This window comes from Canis aureus, chromosome 9, assembly GCF_053574225.1.
Source record: "Canis aureus isolate CA01 chromosome 9, VMU_Caureus_v.1.0, whole genome shotgun sequence".
Lineage (NCBI taxonomy): Eukaryota > Metazoa > Chordata > Mammalia > Carnivora > Canidae > Canis > Canis aureus.
The window spans coordinates 33388483-33414262 of record NC_135619.1 but is presented as its reverse complement, the minus strand read 5'-3'; the positions used below and the strand labels follow the sequence as shown (position 1 = coordinate 33414262).

Genomic DNA, 25780 nt, shown 5'->3' with positions numbered 1-25780 from the left:
GAGAAAGGACTAAAAGGTCTAAGTACAGGGGAGAAAAGCAATAAAACTGACATTATTTCCAGTGAAATGATCATCTAACTCAAAAATTTAAGAAAATAATCAGCATGAATTTTGTGATGGCTATGCATTTCTAACTTATGTGCAAAAGAAACCAATTAGTATGTTTAAAAATGAATATTCAATGTATTAGGGTAAGAAACTTTAAAAGTTTAGTTTTCTCTAAGCCTTTAAGTTCAACTTACAAATCTTGTCTTTTTGTAAGTGTTGTTAAATAAGAACAATCACCTTTACTTTTTTTAAAAAAATATTTGAGTCACTTAAGTTTTGTAGACAATTCTTTAAAAATTAGTTCTTTTTTAAAGATTTATTTATTTATTTTAGAGAGAGAAAGCACAAGCAGGAGGGGTGGAGGGAGAGACAATCTGAAGCAGACTCTGTGCTGAGTGTGAAGCCTGAGGTGGGGCTCAGTCTCAGAATCATGAGATCACAACCTGAGCTGAAACCAAGACTCAGTTGCTTAACTGACTGTGCTCCCCAGATGCCCCTAAGGCATCCCCAAAATTACACTCTCTTCAAGGAAATAAAATGCACTTATAACTTTGATACATTTAATTTTCTTCAAAGCCTTAAATATGCCTAATGTAATAACCAAAACTTTCCAATATGTATACAACTTTTATAAATCTAATAAATTAAACCTGTAAGTGTGGCATAGCTCATATTATTTAACATTCTGATACTGTTTATAAATTTGGTCAAATTCTCTTTCATATTTCAAAGTAAGTCCCTAATTCTTTTTATTATTACTATGTTTTTGTAGGTGGGGGAGGGCAATGGGAGAGGGAGAATCTTAAGCAGGCTGCACACCTGGGGCTTGATATCATGACCTGAGCCAAAATCAAGAGTCAGACACTAAACTGTCTTAGCTACCTGGGTGCCCCCAAATAAATCCCTAATTCTAAAGTCAATTATTCAGCTACACATTTCAAATTGAAGTCACAAGGCTAATCTCTCAGAAACCTAATGCCTGTTCAATATCAAATTTACCAAATTTACCCAAATTATCTTAAATATAACACAAAAGTATCAACAATTTCAGTTTGATTTTCTTTAGAATATATTAAATTCTAAACTTCCATGAGATTGGAAACACTACCTGAAGTGGTCAGTTTCACCACTGCTAGAAAACTGGCTTTTATCATCTCTAGAAAGCATAGGTTAAGAGAAAGGAACCTGGGATCTGTATATCCAGAGTGATTCTCCCGTCATCACCAATAGACATCTTGACCTCCTTTCTTTGTTGCTAAGACAGCAGAGACTCCCAATTATAAACCCTTCAAATGGGATTCATTTCTCTTGGGTTCAAGTTACAAAATACCTAATTCTTCCATCAGATTTAAGTCCACAACCTCCTACTGAGGTTACTAATAACTCTCTTCACCTTAACATGTACTGTCTGATTGAATTCTGTATTTACATGTTCTTTCTCTCTGGTTGGACATAAAATCTTATAGATATTTAAAGGATACATGAATATGTTTCACACCTTTGGTTCTGAGGTCAAAATATTAATCTTACTAATAAGAGTTTCCAGAGAGGAGCAAAGAGTATTAACTAAGGAATTTTTAATAAAATGGCTGGATATAAGATATTTGTAGTATCTCTACACCAGCAATTTAGGAAGTGTAATAGCAAAAGCAACAAAAACTATAAAACTTCAGGAATAAATCTATCAAATGTGTAAACCTATGTAAATAATACTTTAAAACCTTATTCAAGGATGTAAAAGAAAACCTCAATAAATGAAGATGGAAATTATATATATATTTTTAAATTTTTATTTATTTATGATAGTCACACGGGGGGGTGGCGGGCAGAGACACAGGCAGAGGGAGAAGCAGGCTCCATGCACCGGGAGCCCGAGGTGGGATTCGATCCCGGGTCTCCAGGATCGCACCCTGGGCCAAAGGCAGGCGCCAAACCGCTGCGCCACCCAGGGATCCCAGAAATTATATTTCTGAATGAGGGGTTTAACACTGTAAAGCTGTCACATCAGTTGCAAATTAATAAATTCAAATTGTTATTAAATTTGAAAAATGATTCTCAAATATACCAGATTTTTAAAAATAAATGAGGAAACATGAGCTGGACCCTGACTTGTCCAATATCAAATTATTCTATAAAGCTATAGTAATTAAAGTAAAATACTATTACTCCTAAATAAAGAACAATTGAACAGAATAGAAAATTTCCAAACAGGTGAAGAAATGAATTAGAATTCAGTTTATAATAAAAATGATATTTTTAACCAAAGAAGAAAGAATGAATAAATGGTGTTGGGACAATTTGGAAAAATAAATACAGATATCTACTTCACACTATGATAATTCCAAATGAATTAAAAATCTTCAACTTGAAAAAACGAAATTGCAAGAGTATTAGAAGGAAAAATGGAGAAATATTTCATTGGGGTAAGGTCTTCCTAAGCAACACACAAAACCTAGAATCCACAAAGGAAAAAATGCTACTTTTTCTCCCATAAAAATATAAAATTTTCCTCAAAGAAGCACTTAAAAAGTTAAAACACAAATAATAGACTGAGATTAAAATATCTGTCAAACATGTAATTAACAATTAGTATCCACAAAATAAAAACATACCTCACAAGTAAAAAAAGATCAACAACCCAATTGAAAAATGGGGAAAGTACATGAATAGATCATTGACCTCAGAAAAGTACAAATGGTCTACAAACAAAAAAAATATGGTGAGACTCCTTATGAAGGAAATGCAAATAAAAACAACATTGTGGTGTGATTTCTACTGAGCGAATTGGAAAAAAGACTATACCTTGATAATATTCAGCATCAGCAAGTGTGTGGGGGATGTAAATGCCATTAGACAGTCCTGGTAGAAATATAAATTAATATCTTTTGGGCAGTATCTGTCTACATTTGAAATGGATCTTTGACCCTAACAACTTCATTTTTAGAATTCTGTGTTGAAGCATTATTTGTGCCTGCAGAGATGTTAGAAAAAATTCTTCTGTATCACTCTGATAAAAAATTAAAAACAGTTTAAAGACCCATCAATAGTAATGTGACTGGATAAATTATGAGATATCAGTATTATGTGCACCTATTAGAAAGCAAAACATGTTCAGTCAAAACAAATATTATTGAATAACACAAATATGGTGAATCCATTAAAAAAGCAAACATCAAAATATATCAGTTACATGTCCCTATATTTATGCCAATGTATAGAGGAAGGACTAGAAATTTATAGACCAAATTGCTGACTTTGGGTCATCTTTAGGGAGTGGAGTTGGAATATTGGGAAAGAGGGTTGTTTTTATAGTTATCTGACTCCTTTAATTCAAAAGCTTTTCAGCTATCATAGCTTTTGGCTAACTAATCAATAAAATAACCTCCTTATTTCTCTAGGATTTTATCCTGGATTTATCTCGAAGCTCCATTAGCAGATGCTACAGACAAGTGGGATCTGAAAGGACATGCAGCATTTGGAATTGTCTCCCCATCATGGACAGTTTAGCTTTGGGAATTGTTAGGATTTGGTTTATTTATTCATATATTCACCATTCTTTCATTCTGTAAATAGTATATTGATCAAACTAGACTCATGGAGAGTTAACATCTATTTAGCAGAGCTAGTCCCACTTTCAAGCTCCGGATTAAATTCTGGGCTGGGCTGCTTCACTGATCATCCAGGGGAAAAAATACCCTGCAATTATGACTTGTGTCATAATCATGGCCCCAGTTCACTAATTAATTGTCCAGTCCTATGTAATAACCAAACTCTGAATTTGTGTAGTGTTAAATCACCTTTCTTCCCCAGCTTGAGTCGTACTTCTGGTCGACCCTTCAAAGTAGAGAAGGGGTCACTGTCCATTTCTTCTTACCTGCCTTGCTTTTCTCCTCCTCTCTCCACTGACTATGCAGGGGACCCAAGTGGCGGGGATGACAAAAGACTTGGCAGGTCCTTACTTGACTGTTGCTGTCATCAGCTGACTTTGCCATCTCTGGACCTTGTAAGTTCTTCTGTGGGTTCCTCAGAGGCTCCCCTGCAGGGGCCTCTTCAAGTTCAACTCGTTTGATGTGGGTGGTATCCCTTCTCTGGCTGGTCATTCTGCAGCCTCACTGATCACTCGGCTTCTGCATTCTTACACTTTATTCTGACCTCCGGCAGAAGCTTATTTAGACAGGGCAGGGCCCCATTTTTAATGACAGCAGGATAACATTCTTCTGTGGATTTCACACATTTGGGGGGCTCTCAAAGCACTGGCTTGCAGTTATTACTGTGCTAAACTTGCTGTTAGCCGGCCTCTTGCATTCTCTCCCCCAGGACTTGGAAAAACACATGGCAGGCTTTCCAGATGCTCCCTTTGGAGCCTCTCTCCTTAGAACTAGGATAAGGGGTGGGTACTCCTCTCTCTCTCTCTCCCCTGGTGGCAGGAGAGCTAAGTAGTGGAGCCACAGGCAGAAGTGGACCCCAGGAAATCCTCTTCTCCAAAGCCCCACTTTAGAGGCTTTCAAGTGAGAGATCTCGAATCCCAGTGAGTCAGACCCTCATGGAGGCCTTGTCTCTGCTCTTTTAAGTCTGCATTATGGGTGAACATATCTAGAGTTGAGAGATTATTTCTTAATGTTTTCTTTAAGTGTTTACAATCTTGGTCTGCATATTCTGCTAGGATTTCCTTTCTGTTTCCTGTTGGTGCCCCAGTAGAAAATTTCAAATTAACATCCTGTTTCCACTTATTTGCTTGTCTGTTGTAGCAGACAGTTATGGAGTGCCTTTGATATGCCAGCTATAGCTACAGTGATGAATCATTTGAAAGCTTTTAATTCCTATGAATGAGGGAGCAAAAAATTAAAAGAATAGTTTATCTTCAGTCTGTGGTTAGGGGCCCAAGTTCAGAAATGATTCTCCTTCCCCCCACAGTTGGTTGTTTACACACCAACTCTTGCTTTGTGTTATTTTCTTGGAGCAGAAGCCCCTATATCATAAAATGTGTTTGGGTTAGCCTAGAATAAAGTATTTACTCCTGGGTAAAGAAAGAAATGAATAACCAGCATCTTCTTTGTAACACACATTGGGCTTGGGAATTATAAATAAAAATGATAGTAACTGAGCAGCAACACCTATAGTATGGGGTTTTGGAGAGATATACATGGATTGGAATCCTGGTTTCACTATAGTGTGAGCGTCTTCATCTTTCTGAGTTTTATCAGTAGTGTGGTGTGATGGTTAATTTTATGTATCAGGTTGACTAGGCTGCAGTGTGCCCAGACATTTGGTCCAACTGTACTCGGAGTGTGTCTGTGAAGGTGTTTCTGCATGAGATGAACATCTGAATTGATAGACTGAGTGAAGCAGATTGCCCTCCTTTCCATGTTATAATAATAATGGCAACATCAACCACTACCCACTCTGCCTCAGTTACCTTGCCAGACACTGATAGTGATGAAGTTGCTAAGCCCCCTTCCCTTGTGAGTTTATGCTCAGGGTGGTAGGGTGAGAGGGACAGAGGGAAACAAAACACAACCAACATCAAGAGATTAATAACTGACTAGAAAACTAACAAGCTGCAGACATGCCAGGAAGGAAATAAAAAGGTGATGAGAATAATGGGTATGGAGGGGACTTTAATAGGTGGTAAGGAAGGACACAAAGAGAGGTGACATTTAACCAGAAACTGTGAGGATGGAAAGTGGCCATCCACTCACAGGGTGAGGAAGAAAATTCACAACAGAAGAACAGAGTTCCTGAGTCAGAAAGGAGTTGGCCCATTCAGGGATCTGAGAGAAAACCAGTGTGTGTTATACACAGGAGGGGAGAAGGAGAGAGTGCCACTAGGTGAGGTAATAGAGAGATGGGGAGGTGTGAAGCCATGCAGGGCCGTGGAAACCATAATACCAGGTTTGGATTTTATTCTAGGTGTAAAGGGAAGCCATTAAATGTATCTTAGGTTGGAGAGTGACATAAGCCAAGTTCCATTTTAAGAAGATCTAGCTTTCTTGCTGCAACAGATGAGCATGGGTTAGAGGGGAACCAGAGTGGAAGCAGGTAGGAAAGGTTGCATTGGTCTTGCTTGAACAAGCAATGTTTGATAGTGGTCCCAGTTATGGTGGTGGTGGGGGAAATGTGGAGAAAGTAGCAAATTGATGTTATAATTCAGAGATAGAATTAATAATATTTGCTAATAGATTAGTTGTGAACTGAGGAAGCTGGAGAAAGAAAGGATCATCTTGATTTCTAGGTTTAGCAAATGGATGAATGATAATGCCATTGTCTCAGGAGAGCAATTCTGAGACATGGTAGGTGGGCAGAATTAGGAAGGGAACAGGAGCTTTGTGTCAGGTGTATTAAGTCTGATATTTCTGTAGAGATGTAAATAAGGCTATTAAATATGTTAGCCCGAACCAGTAGTTCTCAAACTTCAGGGAGCATCAGAAACACCTGCAGGGCTTGATAAAACAGATTGTCGTCAGGCCCACCTCCAGAGTTTCTGGTTAAGAAGGTTTGGGTGGGGCCTGTGAATTTGCATTTCTAACAAGTTCCCAGGTGATGCTGATGCTGCTGGTCCAGGGTTCCTACTTGAAGAATCACTGGTCTAGACAGAGGATAATTCTAGGAGTCTGGAAGTCATCAGCATGAAGATAACATTTAAATCCATGGGACTAGATGAGATTGCCTAATGAGGCTATGCAGAGAAACAAGAGAAGGAGGCCCTGGATTAAGTTTTGAGAGGGATTAGAGAAGAAAGACCCAATAAAGGCAGGAATAGAGAAGAAGGAGGAAAACGAAGAGAGCATTGGGTTTCAGAAGCTAGAAGGGTTGAAGGTTTCAGGTCCAGATTGACCGAACATGACAAATACTGTTGAGAAACAGTAAATAAGAGGGCAGTGAAGTGTCCATAAACTTATCAATATTAGAATTTCTGTCAAGGGCAAGTACTTTATTAACATTATCTCTCTGAATCCTTCACAAATCCCATCAAAGGAGTACAGTTAACTGAATTTTATAGTTAAGGGAAGTGAGGCTCAGAGACTATACAGTTTGTTAGGGCAACAAAGAGTCTAAACCCCACATTTCTTCTGCTAGCATCTTAGGGAATGCAGTGCTTGCTGCATCCTCTACTTGCAGCTAAAATCTACAAGGCAGGCCAACCTTTGGCAAAACCTAGAAGGATACATTCTGCTCACTCCTCCCCAAGGCATTCACTACCCTCTGGCTGCTCCCGGACAATGGCAACGCATGCTCACCTGCTGTCCTGGTTGACTCCCCCTGCTTTCCACACTCACGTCCAACCTGGACTTCTTTCCCTGGCAACAGCATCAACCTGTCTTATTACCAAATGATAATGGGTAAAAGTGGGTGCTAATTGGTGGTGTGCAGTAAAGGTTTCACAGTCACCTTTCTCGGGGAAAAAGCCCTGATTTGCAGCATTTGGTGATTTCAAGGCACCACTGGCTGATTTTGGGCCATCAATGTTAGGAGAACGTAGAGTTGGGAAGAGATGCACATAGTTGGCTCTTTCAAGCTATTGAGAGCTGGATCCAGCACACTGCTGGAATGATTTAACATGTTGATTTTCATGTCACATATTTCCATTTTACACACAGCCTTCTGGAGACAATGTCTTAACCACAAGTTATGGGAACTCCAGGCCATCTGCCCAGCCACGGGGGGGAGATGTTAGGAATAGGGAGGCCAGTGCACAGCCTCTAACCCATAACTCGAAGGCGGTCACCTGCTTCGTCAGTGTCCGACCTAGCCCAGGAGCAGAGGGAATGTCAGTTTAAAAACTGGCGTTGGTATCCCTCTTTGGTTTCCAGGGTTCAAAAATGTTCTTTTATGAGGATTACAGGCTTGTTCTTTGGTGTCAGCAGGCGTTTATGATGGCTGTAGCAGGAATGAGAATTGGGGTCTGGAATAAGCCTTGCTGTCTCTTGCCAGGCTGCAAAGGTTTATGGTGGAGACCAGACATGCGTCTTGCTCATGTCCATATGCTGCTCTGTATCTGGATTTAGAGGAGGGGACCGCATCCTCATCCACGCAGGAATGGCAGCCGAGGGCTCAGTCCCAAGGCACGAGGGAATTTTAACTTCCTCATGTAACTTCCATTTGCTTCTTACTCTTTTATTCTTAAAAGCACAGGTCACAGAAGTGATCTCTGGGGAGTTATGTGATGTGATGGTATGGTGGATAGTGTTGTAGTGTTACTTCTCACCCCTCAAGAGGAGGGAATTCAGTCAGTATGGAATGGGGACAAGTGGGAGGAAGCAGAGGCCTTAATGGAAAGAGGAGAGGAGCCTCAAGAGCTGGAACTTGGCACTTGACGTGGAAGGGGCAGAACAGGGCTGTGAGGTGGGTTGAAAGAGGTGTTTCTTCGCAATCGCAATCGGATTTTATGAGTGTGTGTTTTGCAAGTGGATGCAGTTAGCTCAGGAGCAAACACTTCTAGGCTCAAGGATGTTTCTCTGAATTGGCGGATAGAGAAGTCTGAGAGTTACACTTCACTGCTTTTTAGGGAGCTGATCACATAGTCAGGTTTTACGCCTAAAGGAAGCTAGAAGGACTGTGGCACTGGCCAAGAGACTTCTAGAAAGCACTTAACCATACGCTATGGTTGAGGTTGATTTTATACCAGCTACCCAAATTTTTATTTCTGGGACCAGTTGTTTTATTGTGTATGAATTACACAGACAAACATCCGTGGGCTGCCAGGGGTACTCACAGGATAATACTTGAAAGTCACATACTCCCATCCAGTGCTCTAGGTGCAAATTTGCTCACATATGCATGCATGCAAATGTGTCAAAATAACACTAATATTTATAATAATACTTTGCAATTCTACACTGCCTTTCATCTGTAGATCTCAGGGTACAAGCATTCATTAATTCTCCCAACACTCCTCTGAGGGAGGTAAATATTATTATCCTCCTCTGTGCAGATGAAGTAATTGAGACAGATAAGTGATTTGCCTCAGGCCAGTTAGGGAGCGTGGGTGGAGGACTGAGATTAAGAGCTCGGAGTTCCTAGAGATGTCCATTAGGGAAGAAGCCCAGTGGTCAAAACACACAGGGCACTGTGAGCTTTTGGAGGAGTTCACTTTATCCTGTGAAATCCATCGCCATGGTAGTGAAAGCTGCTTATTAAACATGGACTATGCATTGAGTGCTTTACATATGCTATTTCCTGTCCTCATATTAGAACTAGTATTATCCCCATGGCACAGATGAGGAACTGAGATTTATAGTGGTGAAGTATCTTGTCCAAGATCACATGACTAATAAGTGCCTGGGCTGGAATTCAGACCTAGATCTGTTGGCCTCCCAAGCCCAGGTTCTGTCCCCCAGCGCATACCTGATGCTCCTTTGAAAATTGCAGGGAAGCACCTTTCTACACCTTTCTACCCTTTCAAGCCTTAGTCTTCAGGCTTTTATTTGCCCTGTCTACTACCAGTTTCTTTGCATTTGACTAAATTTTGAGACTGATGCTTATAGCGTGTCTGATCTGGACATACAAGTTCTAAGCATAGGAAAGGAGATCCTCTGAGGTAAGAGTTTCACATAAGCCGGAAAAAAAATTTAATTATAATTACTTTTTGCTTTATTTTGTGTTATTTCTGGTGAATGTATCAGTTTGGCATCTCTTGACAGAACAAGAAAATGGCCACAACGAGAGAGGTGGGGAGAGAGAAAGAGCAAGAGAGAGATAGAGAGAGAGAATGTGGATTCTCTTGGGACAGATAGATTTCCAATTGCACTGTCAGAAAAAAGAGTCAATGAATGAATCAAAGAGCCAAAGGACTTAGATATTTAAGATAAACCAAGTTTTATTCTGGTCTTGGGTCTGCTCAGTTAGACTGCTCTCAGGAGTTCAGCTGACTCCCAGACCTTCATAACTCAGCTTACAGTCAAAATGATATATCTTAGGTGCTAGGGTAGCCGTGCAATCTGTGGGGTGGCCAAGGGATTGCTGGAAAGGCCTGGGAGCACATGGAACTGCCAGGGTGGCAAGGAGCTTAGGAAATTGTGCACCTTGGAGACATACCCCAAGGTGCCTGCTAGTCAGTGAGCTTGACCTGGGCAGCTCCTTGCCCTTGGCAGGATTCAAAAGGACCAGCCTGGGGCCACCATTGCCTGGTTAGGGGTGAGGGATGGGGCCGGTAGGGGAGAGCTGGGGGAGAGGAAACTCCCAAGATTCAACCAACCAGATAGAATCTGCACCCTTCGGAATTAGACTCTGCGAAGTCAGCTTTGTAGTATGATACACTTTGTAAGCAAGATAAGGAAAGTCAAGTTTGAGTCACAACTCATTTGAAACTGTATTTTTCTTGGAGAAGTGAGAACTAGCTTATAAAAGTCAGTGATTATACAGGAATCTGAACCCAGCTGACCTGTCTGTTTTGTTTGAATTCTTTTATAATTAGTTTAGTAGTGATCTCAGTGTCCCTTCCCAGCCATCCTCTCTCCTCAACACAATTTAGACCCAGTTTCTACCATGCTGTTGCATATGCTTAAAAGCAAAACTTTAAAGAAATTACTAATCACAAATTGTTTGATTCAGAATCTGCTGGTCTGTCACATGTATGCCTGTTTGTACACACACCTGGGATATATCTGCAGGGCAAGAAACACAGGGATAAAGAGAGAATGTGTGCTATGTGTGTGAAATAGGATGGCCAGTCATCCCGGTTTGCTGGGAATGAAAAGTTTCCTGTGCTGTGGGACTTTCGGTGCTAGATCAAAAAGAACATAGGGTAAACTGAGACGAGTTGGTCACCCTAGTTCATGAGGATGTTAAACTGAAGGTGAGTCATATTTTTAAGATCAGATTTTTGAAATGCACTAAACTGTAACAGACACTTCCCAAAATATAAACATAAGCGCACCTTCCACTGCCCCATGGAGCAAATTAGCGCCTACACTATTTACAAGTGGCTATAAACATTGGAAAGCCTGTAGAAGAAGTCAAACATTAATTTTTGTCTAGCTTGAAGTCACAGAATAAGGATTCTCCTGGTGGGTTTTTGGGTTTGCTTTTGGGGGGGGGGGTGCAGGAGTGAGTGAAATAGAAAAAAAATACCCACAGTGTATTCTGTACAGCCATATAAACACTTTTGAAAAGTGTTAAGTGGAGGGCAGGGCTGGTAATGGGACTGTAATGGTAATGGGCTGAACAGCAAAGCCTACACCTGCTTTGAATGAATGCAGGGAGCTCTGGGAAGCTGAGGGTCCAGTGGGAAGCAGCCAGATTGGGCGATGTGCTTCCATACCCGTGCTTAACCACATAATCATTAAAGAGCAGAAACCTCTCCTTGTAATCCTCTCCTATAGGACAGCAGGGAGTGTTAGCATATTTGAACTGCTTCACATTCCTTCTTGCCTACTTTTGAGAACATACTACATTTTAAAACTTGTTGGTTTCTTTCATGTTTTATTTGACCCTATGTAATTGCATTCCTGAAGGAATAACAGGCTCCCCTAGTGATTTACACCCTGTATTAAATGTCAGTTTTGAAGAGACACAGTTAACTGTTTGGTTTAACCTCTTGCCTTCCCTCTCTCTATTAGCTCAAAGCTCAAAACTGAATTTGAGCTCCAGCTCTTAGAACTCTAAAGGAAGGATACAAAGATAAAAAAAGGAGTTGCAGTAGCAGCAACGTTGAAGGGAGCTTCTTGGCTCTAGCCACTTTCCCCCCACTGTGTAGCCAGTCACCAGCCCAGAATATAGAAACATCCCTTTTCTTACGGTGATTCGTACTGTTCACTTCTGTCCCAGTTCAGTTGTGAAGATGGTGAATCAGAACCACATTCTGGCAAGCTGGCTTTCTATTTCATATTACCACCCACTGCCACAGCCCTGGGGACACCAACAATTGCCATAAACTGTGGTCCTCCCTCAACCCTGAAGTACCCAGTGAGGGTTTGAGGAAGCTTTGGGAGAAGAAATCTGTCTTAGTAATTATCTAATTTCATTTTACTTTGTTTTATTTATTTTATGTACTTAGCTGCTGTGATGTTATTGTTATTAAAATGTTTCATTTGCCCTTGAAGATTCACTTAAAGTATGTTTAATAACTGCTTAATCACCTGTTGTGAACTAATTATTGGGAAAATCTTTAAATACAGCTGGATGTGATGGCATATTCCCTTATGTTTCTGTGCATGTGTGTGCTTAAAATCTAGAAGTAAATATATCCTGTGTTATATAACTTGACAGGCAACTAAAGTATTATTATTACTTTCAAAAGTCCAAATAAAAAATATGGTACAAAAGAGATTTTACGTTAAAAACAGTTATCTGGGGCGCCTGGGAGGCTCAGCGATTGAGCATCTGCCTTTGGCTCAGGGCATGATCCCAGGGTCTTGGGATCGAGTCCCACATCGGGCTTCCTGCATGGAGCCTGCTTCACCCTCTGCCTGTGTCTCAACCTCTCTCTGTGTGTCTCTCATGAATAAATACATAAAATCTCTAAAAAAAAAAAAACCCCAAAACAGTTATCTGTGCAGAGCAGACTAAATTCATCCTCTGCTCTGTTCATCCCACTCCCCCAGCTTATATGCAGTGACCACATTCTATTGAGCTTGGTTGAAATGACTACAACGAGGGGCACCTGTGTGGCCCAGTCAGTTGGGCAACTGACTTCATCTCAGGTCATCATCTCAGGGTCCTGGGATTGATCCCTGTATCAGGCTGCCCACACAGTGAGGAATCTGCTTCTCCCTCTGCATCTCTCCCCTGTTCGTGCTCACTTTCTCTCTCTCAAGTAAATAAAATCTTAAAAAGAGAAATGATTACAGCAATAGTAGGAAGAGAAGGAAATAGGAAGTAATGACCATAGGGACAATCAGGTTCAATTCTCTGGATTATGAAGATATAGCCTACTGTCATCTTGTCAGCACCTGAGACTTTAATCCCTGACTCCCACTCTGAGGCCACTTATAAGCCATTAGCTAAGCCATTTGATCTGGACCTCTTTGTCTATGGGGAAAAATTCAGGCTGCCTTATGGTATGAGATAGCTTTTGTTTGACTCTTTGTGCATGTATTTGTCAGTCTTATTCCCCAAGTTCTTTATAGTGGTTTATAAAATAAATAAAATAATAAAGAAATCAGGACAAAGGAGAAAAGAGGTAGGACAAGCAAGACAATTCAAGTAATGAGTGTTCATGAAAGATATTAGTCAAATGTACAGTAAAGTACAATTATCCATCACCACCACTACTGTAACCAATAGTTACTATAAAAATGAAATATTTAAGGATACAAGTGCTAAATGACATTACTGTCAGAAACCACTAAGAATGGCCAAATGTGTCTTGTGTCTCCTTAAAAGTGATGCATATTTTCTAGTTACTGAGTCCTGTCCAGATGGGCCTTCTCTCCAAAAAATGATTAAAGAAAAAACCTGAAGTTCATATTCCATTCTGAAATATATCTCTCCGATAGACAGCCTTCTTTTTTTAAAAAAGGGATTTTTATTTATTTATTTGAGAGAGAGTGAGAGAGAGAGCACAAAAGTGAGGGGAGGGGCAAAGGGAGAGGGAGATGCTCTTTGCTGAGCAGGGAGCCTGATGCAGAACTCAATCCCAGGACCCTGAGATCATGACCTGAGCTGAAGACAGATGCTTTACTGACTGAGCCACCCAGGTGCCCCTAAATACTATCTTTCTATCTGTGTTAGAAGTGTTTGTACTTTTTTGGAGAAGCCTTTGTACCTTATTTAATGATTTATTTCATGATATTGTAGGGCTACTAATCAATGCCAGTGTTTCAGTCTCTCCAACCTCTGGCCCTGAGAATTTGAGGCAGAAATAAAAGCACATATTAAGTACCTGGGAAAGTTTGATATTTACAGTACCTACTCCTTTGTAAGGTGGCCACTCATTCATTTCCATTCTGAAATTCCAGGTTATAGGATTTTTTTAGAGTGGTTTTCATAGGGCCAGGTTAACAGTTTGCAAAACTGATAAAAGAGATATTTTTATCTTTATCTGTAATAATTTGCATTTCTCGTCACTGGTGTAGTTGAGCATCACTTGATGTGTTTATTCGGGAAGAAAAGCTCCTCTTCCATGAATAATCTGTTTCCATCCTTTGCCCACTCATTCATTGGATAGTTTGTCCTTTTCATTATTATTATCATTGTTTGCAAAGATTCTTTATTTTTATTGTCTGCTAGAATTCTTTATTTTTATTGTTTGCAAGAATTTTCATTATGTTTATACTAATCCTTATTATATAATCATGTACATTAAATATTTTATATAAGGGTATATCTTATAAAAGTAATTACACTAATTGCAGAAAATGCAGATAGATGAAATAATATTTTTTTGCACAACTCCACATCAAGAAAGATCTTGATGACTATCCTTTTTAGTCCATTGTGCAAATACACATATGTGCATGTGTGTATATATATTTTTTATTGCTTTTTATTGTATATTACACATGTTGTTTTATAATCTGACTTTCCCCTTATCTCTGCATCTTGCACATGTTTTTATGTCATTACTTCCCAACAATATAATTTTAGTTTCTAGATAGAATTCTATTCTATGTCTATATCATAATCTATTTAATCTCCTATTGTCAGACAACTTTTTGCAATTATTTTAAAAAACTTAACAACACAGTATAATTACTTATCTGATTTTTTTAATGTTTTTCTTTACTACTAGATTGCTGACTTTTAAACCTTTCTGATAATAACTTACGGTAAGTACACAGCGTTCTGATTCAGTACTCCCCTGTGCATATATGCTTGTGTTCACACATATAAGTGAAAAAAAAGGTCATGAAACAAAACTCACTTTCTGTTAATTTCTATTCTAATTCTTTTCTGTATTTTTTGAAGAAATTCTTGTTATAATCCACTAAATTTTTTTATGACTCACAATGAGTTTTTACCCTCCATTTGAAAAGGAAAGAGGGGCTGCACTTAGCACACAGTAGGCATTAATGTGTTTGTGTTGAATGAACAGCCTCATAGCTAAATCTTTGTGTACATTCATGCTGACTACTTAGGCAGTATAGTAGGGTTTTCCAGAGAAACAGAACCAATAGGAGGTAATATATATGATTGACACTTGAACAACATGGGGTTTAGGAGCACTGACCCTTATAGTCAAAAATCTGTATATAACTTTTAAGTCCCCCAGAATTTAACTACTAATAGCCTAATGTTGACCCAAAGCCTATCAGTAACATAGCAGTCAATAATATACATTTTTATGATGCTTTATGTATTATATACTATAATCTTACAATGAAGTAAGCTAGAGAAAATATTAGGAAACTCATAAAGGAGAGAAGATATGTTTACAGTACTGCATTGTGTTTATAGAAAAAAATTCATGTATAAATGGAGCTGTGCAGCTCAAACGCATGTTGTTCAAGGGTCGACTGTATATCTTCTATTGGCTATATAAATATCTCTTATTGGTTTTATATATATAATTTATCCAAAGAGATTTATTATGAGGAAGTAGCTCACTCAATATCGGGGCTGAGAAATCCCACAATCTACCATCTGCACACTAGACGCCCAGGAATGCCGGTGGTGTGAATTCAGTCAGACTCTGAATGCCTGAGAACCAGGGGAGTCAGGGGTAGAAGCCTCAGTCCAAAGTTAGGAAAAGATGGGATGTTCCAGCTTGATCAGAGAAACAGGAAAAAAAGGAGGAGAGGGGGAGAATTCCTCCTTCTTATGCCTTTTGCTCTCTTCAGGCCCTCAGCAAATTGTACATGCCCACCTACTTGCCCACATTGGGAAAAGCAATGTAGTTTTCTGTATCTACCAATTCAAATGCTAATCTTACCCTGGAGCATTCTCATGGTCACACTCAGAAATGATGTTTTAATATGGGCACCCTGTGGTCAGTCACATTGACACATGAAATTAACCATCACAGGTAGTATAGTATATAGTTAATTCCAGGGACTCTAGTTAGACAGCATAAGTTTAAATGCTGACTCTGCCACATACTAGCTGGTGGCTATGGACAAGTTATGTAACCTCTCTGTGTTTCATTTTCCTCACCTGTAAAATAATAGTGCCTATCTCAAAAAATTGTTCTGAAAATTAAATGAGTTAATTTCTTAAGCACTTAAAACTACCTGACATACCATAAGTAATATAATATGTTTTTATTAAATAAATAAATGGGAAATTCCTGGAAGCTACATGATTGGATCAAAGGGTATATAAAAACATAAGACTTTTTTTTAGATTTATTTATTTATTTGAGAGAAAGAGCACACATGGGAGCAGGGGAAGGGGCAGAAGGAGAAGGAGAGAATCTCAAGCAGACTCCCTGCGGCATGTGGAGCCCTACATGAGGCTCAGTCTCATGACTCTGAGATCATGTCCTAGCTGAAACCAAGAGTCAGATGCTCAACTGACTGAGCCACCCAGGTACCCCAAAACATAAAACTTTTAAAATATTGGCATATACCTATTGATATAAATATATTGATATATCTATCCTTGTCTATTCCACCCTTTTCAAAGCCTGAACCAACATTTTTCCCGGCAGCCATAACAGACTTGTAGCAGTAGTGTACTAAGGTACTGCTTTTCACTTACCTGAGGTTGTGGATGAAAATTCTTCCACCCAACCCCCAAACTGTAAGAGAAAATGGGCAAATTTTCCCCTTCTGACCTTTGTTCTTCACTCATTTACAAAAGATTATTTCACCTCAGCTAAGTTCTTGACCTTGCTCCCTCTTTGAATTCTGTCCTCATGGGTGTAACTTCCTCCCTTCTTTCCCTCTCTCTATTGTCCTTTATACTCTGATTCTTGAAAATCAAGAAGTGAGCAGCTTTGTCATGGTGCTATAGGAAAAGAATAGCTTTCTTTGAACTTGCAGCAGTTGGCCGAATTATTAAGCAGGTGACCCTCAATCGGCACACCAGGAACTTAGGATGTGTCAGAGTAGCAAACACTGCATGGCTGTCAGAGGCTAATGCTGGTGGAAACCAGGGTGGCTGACTTTTCCCAAGTGGCATGCTCCACCCTAAAGTCAGCGTATTTGATGATCCATTGAGATTTTTACTATAATCTTGGAAAACTTGGAACATCAGGAATTTCGTGCAACACCTCATTTTAGGGTGAAGAACTGAAGGAGAAAATCATGCATCAATTTTCAGTTGTGTGCTGGCTTTCTAGTTCTGATTTTATTTGGAACAACAGAATCAAACCAGCAATGTATTTTTTTCTTAGTGCCAAGTGAAAATGAGTCTTACTGATATTGCCAAGCAATTGAAAAAGGGCTTCTGTTTAGAGAGGATGCTTAAGACAGAGGAGAAAGCAGAGTGGAATAGATGAGCTGTGTTGGATGGTAGTTTTGAGGATATCATTAATGAGTATGACATGTAAATAAGGAAGTCACTGAAATTGATCTAAGTTCATTTAACCTTCTTTGGGAACACATTAAACAAGTATCATTGTTTATCAAGCGGAAAAGAAAAGTCGATAGTGAAAGGGAAGCTTATCTTTTGTAGAGTATAAACTATTACAAAGAATAAAGAGGAATTAAAACTATCTGGTTAGAGTACCTTTAGAAATGCCAAAGTCCTGACATTCTGATCATTTCAAAGAGCACTGAAAAGACAAACATGCAAAAAGAGATGCCTTTCTTTCCTTTAGGGTTCCTTTAACATATTCTGAAAATGAAGTTTTCTCAAACATTTTTATTTAAGAAATTTGAAAAAGAGGGTTTTTTTTTCATTATAAACATCGCTTGTTTTGTTTGCATTCACCCTTATGCAAGATGAAAGCAATATGTATATATAACATTTTGTCCAAGGATATGGAAGATTTAAAAATAATAGGATTCCAGTTTGCTGAAGTAACAGATACAAGCATGACAAATCATATGATGAGTCTCAGGTAGAGTGCAGGAATAACTCTACTAAATCCAAGGCAGTTTCTTCACTGGCAGAGTAAGCTTCCCAGTCACAGGTCAACCAGCTCCTTAATGGCTGTTTCCAAAGGGTTCCATTCAATCTGGTTCATGTAAATATTCCATTATTTTTACCATTTGGAAAGTAAGGCATATTAATATTGAAAAATATGTTCCATCATCTCTATTCGATAATATTAAAAATACTTCTATATGGCATTATGTCAGTTGGGAGACAAGTGGGATTCATTTGCAGATGAGATAAATATTTTGAAGATACAGCTTTTACTAAATCATTAAAAGAGACAAATACATGAAAGGAAAAAATGAAATACAAGCCAATGGGAAGTGCATCTTTGGAGGAATGGATAAAGTTAATGGTGTTATTTGCTTTAAAAATTTTACTGAAAGAAGTCAAATAACTCTGTTTTGATTGACTCGGGAGGGTATTATAGTTTGAGAGAGATTTCAGAACCTGGCAGAAGAATAAGGGAGGAGTAATTGGTGGATTCTTTGGGACTCATAGCCATAATGCTTTGTGACTGAATTTTTAAGTATAAATGGGAGACCATTCTTTTAAAAATACAAGCAAATGATGCTTGAAACATCTTTCTCTTCTCCTGAAGATAGTTTTTATATTAGTGTGAAAATTTGCTCATGGACAAATTTGTCTTAGTGTTTATAGCCACAATTTAAGCTATCGTTGCACTCGGGAGAATTCTACCTTATAGCATAGAAGGGATAAACACATTTTAGGTTTGCTGGGAATTTAAACTAGCCAGCTGGCTCTCACTATCTAAACTTCCTTTGCCATTGTAGAGGCTGCAGTACTGTCATATTAAAGTACAGGACTGGGCAGGTGACAAATTTAAGAGCCAGAGCTGGGTATGACCTGGACCTGGGGCTGCTTAAACAAAAGTTTAAGAGGACAAGAGTTTCTGTTGCCCTGTCCAAGAAGCTCAAGTCAAACCTGATATTTTGCTGTTTGGCCTACATACCAAGATATATGGTTACATCAAAATACTTGTTGACAACGTTCACTACTTACTCTAGGGCAGGTGTTCCTCACCAGGGATCTAGAGATTCTTTAAGGGATTCAATGAATTCCCTGAGATTGTATGCAAAATTTGATGTGTATGAGTATATGTGCTTTTCTAGGGTATTGTTCATCAAGTTCTCAAAGAGGTTGTGGTCCCAAAACAAAAAATAAGAACTGCTTCTTTAGAAGGGAAAATTTCTTCAGGATTTTTCCCAATGAGCAAAATTCAATGATTTCTGGCTATGTTTTTTCAGCAGAATTAAGTTGAACAAGTTAAAATTGCTGTATTTTCCTTTTTGTAAAAAACAGTATTTTTGTTTATCCAGATTTAATCTTCCTACATTAAAAAGAAAGTATGTGTTAGTTCATTGGTTACAAATGAAATATGTATTTAAACATTCTATTCAAATGAAATTATATTCCATACTACAATATGCTATTTAAATTCTAGCTATTTTAACCAAAATACTTCAAAGACCATCTCAGCAAGAAACAAAACTATAGCTTTCTCCCAACCCATTCTTAAGAAATACAAAAAGATCAAACTTTTTATCACTGAAAATAATTAGAACTCTAGTCAGTCACTTAAACAGTTTAAAAAAGAGGTATAAATAATAAGTCAATATAAGAGATAAAATGGAGTAATAAAAATGTTCAAATAAACCCAGAGAGGGCAGAAAAAGAGGACATAGAAACTAAGAACTAGTACCCTAAAGAGGAAACAGCTAGCAAGATGGTAGAATTCAATATGATGATACTACATCACTTTGAATGTGAATGATCTAAACACACCAGTTAAAAGGCAGAGATTTAGATTGGGTAAAGTAGCAAGACCCAATTACATGCCATCTATAAGAAACCCACTTTCAAAATGTATAGATTAAGATTAAAAGTAAAAAAAAAAATGGGGCAGCCCTGGTGGCGCAGTGGTTTAGCGCTGCCTGCAGCCCAGGGCGTGATCCTGGAGACCCTGGATCGAGTCCCATGTCAGGCTCCCTGCGTGGAGCCTGCTTCTGCTTCTCCCTCTGCCTGTGTCTCTGCCCCTCTCTCACCGTGTGTCTCTACGAATAAGTAAATAAAATCTTTAAAAAAAAAAAGTAAAAAAATGGAGAAAGATATAACATGACAATGCTAACTAAAGGAAGGCTGGAGTAACTATACTAATTTCAGACAAAGGAGACTGTGGAATCACAAAGATTATCAGGGATAAAGAGGGACATTTCATAATAATAAAGTCAGTTTTCCAAGAAGTCATAATCCTAAATATGTATGCATCTAATAGTAAAGCTTCAAAATACGTGAGGAAAAACTGATAGAAGTAAATAAACAGAAAAATATGCAGTAATAACTGCAGACTTAACACCCTTCTTTCTTTAGATAATTGTTATAACAGGAAATGAATGAGGATTTAAAGATTTATTTATTTATTTTAGAGAGAGAGAGCGAGCAGTGGGAGGAGCAGAGGGAGAGAAAACAGAGAATCTCAAACAAATTTCTGATGTGGTGCTTGATCTCATGACCCTGAGATCATGACCTGAGCTGCAATCAAGAGATGGATGCTTTACTGACTGAGCCATCCAGGTGCCCCCAAATGAATAAGAATTTAGATGACCTGACCAGGACTAGCCAGAAACTGGACCTCATTGACTTTTATAGACCTCTGTGTTGAATAACAGTGGAATATGTATTCTCTAGTGCACAGGGAACATGCACCAACATCATACACCATACCCTGAGCCATAAAGCAAATGTTAATAAAGTTGAAAGAATAGAAATCACACAGAATATGTTCTCACACCACAGTGGAATTCAACTAGAAATCTACAATAGAAAGATGTTTGGAAATTAAACAACACATTTCTAAGTAAGCTATGGGTCAGGGCAGAAGCCTCAAGGGAATTGAAAGCACAACTGTCTGAAGCTGGGCCAGGGTGTGGTGTTAAGGGAAGTTGGCATGGCTGGCCAGTGAGATGGAAGCAGGGGCCAAACCCTCAAACCCCTCAGAGAAGGAACACCATGAGATGTGGGAACGAATTTCAAGCAAGGGTGGTAGTATGAGTGTGGATTGGGCACTGTGGGTGGGGGCAGTGTATGGAGAACATTTGGGGGCCCTGTGGTATTGTTCCTAACACTACTGCCCAGCTTTTCTTCATCTAACTGTTCAGCTTTAATAAATGCAATGATTTCCTGGGGCCAAATGCAAACACAAAGTCAAAGGACATAGCACAGTTGCAGTAGAGCACTCAATTCTGAGCTCTTTGCTTTTGATCTCTTTTCTTCAACCCTCAAAGTACCTCATACTCTGCTTTCCCCATTATAATCAAATCATAAAAAAGTATGGTTTCCTGACTACATGGCAGGCAGTGTACTAAGCATCTTATATACATTATTTTATTCAGTCCTCACTAAAAATCTTGTCAGGGAGATATTCTCCACTCTGTTTCACAGAGATGTCAACTGAGGTGCAGAGAGATTAAACAGGCACACAGCCAGCAAATGGCAAAGCCAGGATTTGGCTCCTATTTTGTCTGATTCCTGAGACTCTCGGTGCCTGTGATGTACTACTTCCCACTGTGGGTGCTCACTTCCTGGCTGTTAACTTTGCACTTCTGAGTGTCTGAGAATATAACGATCTGAGGGGATCTGAATGAGAAGCTTTCACCTTCCTTGGGCAGAAATTTAGAGCATTCAGAATGCCCACGGAAGGTTTAGCAGGAGTTGGGACAGCAGTCAAATTTAGGCAGAATCATTTGCACACATATCTATAGTATCTTCACTAATGTGGGTCTAGGTTTAAAAATTCATAGCCTTGAGGTATCTGGGTGGCTCAGTCAGATAAGCATCTGCCTTCAGCTCAGGTCATGATCCCAGGATCCTGGGATTGAGCACCATGTTGGGCTCCCTGCTCAGCAGAGGCCTCTTCTACCTCTCCCACTTTCCCTTGCTTGTGCTCTCTCAATCTCTCTCTCAAATAAATAAAATCTTTAAAAAAATGAAAATAAAAAATTCATAGCCAGACCCTCTTCAGTGGGCCTTCTTATCTGACTCTAACTTGTTGGGCCCTTGGGACAGTACACCAACAGCATGGGGGAGAAACTCCCTTTAGATATGCATTCTTCCAGTTGGGACTTCTGTGACTACTCATAAAATATTGGGATAAAGGCAAAAATGAATTATTTAAAAATATGTAGTCATTCTCCTCACCAAACAATTGAACTATTGAAGGAAAATAAGAAGGATACTAAACTGGGTAGATAAATATTTATGTAGGCAGAAAAAGTAAAGGGTAGGTTGTTGGTGCCATAAAATATAAACGTGTATACATTTCAGCATGGTGTTTAAGCTTTCTATCTCTAGAGTTGGTATGGGATCAAAATCTGCTTCTGCTGCCTACTGGTTGTGTGGCCTTGGGGTTCTGTCACTTTATCTTCTTTGTCTTAATTTCCTCACCTCAGAAATGAGGATAATATCAGTGTTTATTATTACACAGGGCTATTGTGAGGATTAAATCAGTACATAAATACTTATAGGTATGTGTGTGTGTGTATATATATGTAGTAATCAGTGTTCAATGCATTTCTAGTTGTGGTTCTATGTCCAGCAGTATCACAGAATTAAAAACATTTATGGGATAGTTCAAGACCCAAACAAATGAGGCTCAAAACACTTAGCTTCCTTCCAGACACTGATCAGTTGCACTTTCATGAACTTCCTAAGACAATACCTTTTCCCTCTTTCCAAGCTTTGGGTAAACTACTAGGTTAGCACTCATTATATTTGAGTGGTGGATATTTCCTTGCATAGCTATCTTCATGGGCTGTCCCATGAGGTTGGGACTCTGCAGGCAGGAATTGGGTCTTGCTCATCTGTCACCCAGACCCTACCCACCCTAGCTGCAAACACCAATAGCACCCAGGACAGTGCCTGGGACTTAGCTGCTCCTCAATAAATGTTCATTTAATTTATTTAACTGAACTGAAATGCAAAGACCAGCTCACTCAGGAAAAGAGAGACAGCTGGAAGAAAAGTGGGGGTTTGCTTCCATTGGTCACACAGAAGTAGGACTGTCGTTCTGCTCCTATGTATCTGAATGAAAGGAGTTTGACACTGCAAGCATATTTGAGGACCAGTGAACCTCTGGAGGCCAGATGGGGACAAATAATCCTTTACAAATATGGACTGGGAAGCCTGCTAACTTTAGGAATTTTCACCACCCCTCTCCAAATTTTAATCTGTACGAGGCTCAGAGATCCCTGAGAAGCTTTTTATAAAACTGCAGCTAGTGCAACTTTACTTGTGCAAATCAGTGTGGGTTAAAGGAAACTTTTCAACAGTCTCAATTGATGCCTTAGTCAGAAGTTCATTAAATTCATAGGGGTCAAATCTGACAAGAATGTGTCTAGCTTTGTCACAGAAACCTGAGCAAAGTCACAGAAACCAGATGGAATTAGTGATATTGCCACAAATCCAGAGGGACTGGATTAAGAATATTATTTGTTCTGTGCCATAAGCATACACGGTTTATACACACGCTCACTCAAACACACACTCAGTCTCTCTCAATCACATGTGCTCTTAAGCACTCAGACACACATGCAGGCGCACACACACCCTTTTCTAGTAATCATTTCAGAAACTGCATTCATAGAGCAGTTGAGCAGCTCTATGAATGCAGAGCAGCATTAGTGTGGGTATTCAGAAACTGTCTTCTTTTTTGTAAATGTCACCAGGGCTGAGTGGTTTTCAGTGTTTGGCACCTTTGCATTCATGTCAAAATCTCTTGTGGGATGTTTAAAAACAAAATTCCAGGGCCCTGTGCCTCAATAAGAGGCCACCCAAAATGAATCACACTTTTAGTAATGATTTTCTGAAGACTTGTGGATACTTTTTTTTAGATTTATTTATTTATTTATTTATTTATTTATTTATTTATTTGAGAGAGAAAGAGAACAGGAGTGGAGAGGGGCAGCAAGAGAGGGAGAGAGAGCCTCAAGTAGACTCCTTACTGAGTTTAGCACCAATGGGGCTGGATCTCATGACCTTCATATCACTACCTGAGCCAAAACCAAGGATCAGGTGCTTAACTAACTGTGCTACCCAGGCTTCCCTTGGAGATACTTTTTAAGGCCTGATAAGTCTACCCTACATCCTAGCATTGAGTCAAAGAGACCAATGAGACCTTAGTGGTAGCCTGGTTGACCTTATCTGGGATGTTCCAGTGTGCTTCCCTTCCATGTTAATGTCATAAGAAAGGCCGTACTTAAGAGTGGGTCATCATACACAGTTATACTGAAATGAGCCCACTCTCTTATTCTAGGCATTCATACCTAATGTCTCATTTTCTTTTGGCAGAGATGGCACTGGAATCCAAATCTTTTGATGATGTCAAACGCAGTGTGTTTCACTGAACCACAGCTCTCTTCACCGGGTGATCAGGAATCTCATAAAATGAAGTTTTTGTATCAGGAAATGTTAAAAATATTTAGCAACCAGTAAAACAGGTGCAGGCCCCCTCAGGACCCATGTAGAAGAGTGCTCTGCACCCCACTCTGTGGCCCCACCCGCTGATGATGGTAAAGTACCCTTTGAGATATTATCACTTGGGACTCAGGCCCCTAATTAGGCATGGAAGAGACAAGCAAGAAATTACCTGCTTTCACCCAATATCCAGGACAAACGACAGTAAATAGAAAATTATGACTAAAAAAAAAAAGCAAGTTCACTCTTTTCTTGAAATAGAGTAGAAAGACTGAATTATCCAGTTAGTTTCCATAGGAGTGGTGACAAATGTTTTTCCCTCCAAACTACAGCTCAGACTCTATGTTCCTGTATTTATGAAGGTAAAGGGTCACAATACTGAAAATCATGACTATCCTACAAATTTGTGGGAAATGCTGGCCAAATCTCAGGCATCACCTGATGGTCACTACTATGCTTTATTATTCCATGGGGTAGCTAAAAATTCACTGGGAAAAGCTTATTTCCTTACTATAAAGAATCACTCCCTCTTCTGTGCTCAGCTACAAACACCTGGGATGATGAGATTGCATGGAGGTGTAACAAGGTGACTTGTTAAGTCCCAACTAACCCCATAGCCTGGCCTGGATCCAGTGAAGGTCAACTCTCCTTTGACCCTCTGTCAGGGCCTTTATGAAGCCCCACGTGGGGGAAGGTTGATTTTCTCGGTAGATCTCAGTTTAGAAAAAGCTCTGGTCAGCTATAGGCTTCCTTCCTTCTTTTTCTTCTCTCATCTTCACATTCCCATCTGGTGGGCATCTTGGGTATTCTGTCCTGAGTTTTCATACTTAATATTTAACCCTTTTAAATGTCACAGCTCATGATGAACTTTCACTTTTGATAGAAGTTTCTAGCCTTCCTCTTATTTTTTTATTTTTCTTTTTTTGATACAGCCACTTAAGTGTGGAGCATTATTGTCCTAAGTGCTCCATTTCTGACTTGAAATGATTTCTGATTTTAAATCATAACATTCTGATTTAAAATCCCACACTTAATACAGCAATGCCTAATAACCGGGCCCACAAGGTATTTAATGTAATTGGAAAATATCTTATTCTGGCTTTACTTCCCTTAAAGCATTCCAATCTCACTCATTCAAGGAGCTAAAATAGAAGCTTGATCTCAGAATTAATTGGAGATTAACACGGAATCTTAATTTTAAATGTATCAAAGGAAAGAAAACAATTTAGACCCCAGTGTACATCAAAGGATAATTCTATCTGGCACCGTACAACGGCTTTGCAGCAGCCTAATCTCTCACCACACCCTCATGCTTCCA

The 25780-nt window shown here is 39.2% G+C and overlaps 1 protein-coding gene across 4 annotated transcripts in view; it reads left to right on the top strand.

Annotated features, from left to right (window-relative positions):
* BMP4 (bone morphogenetic protein 4) overlaps window positions 1-25780 on the top strand; it is a 185727-nt gene that overhangs the window by 125994 nt on the left and 33953 nt on the right. For 2 of the 4 annotated variants that reach the window (XM_077909337.1, XM_077909335.1), the window contains exon 2: window positions 14720-14756. The exons of the other annotated variants lie outside the window; for them this stretch is intronic. The gene's annotated coding sequence lies outside the window, so the exon portion shown is untranslated. The remainder of the gene's footprint in view (window positions 1-14719; window positions 14757-25780) is intronic. 4 annotated transcript variants of the gene reach the window in all.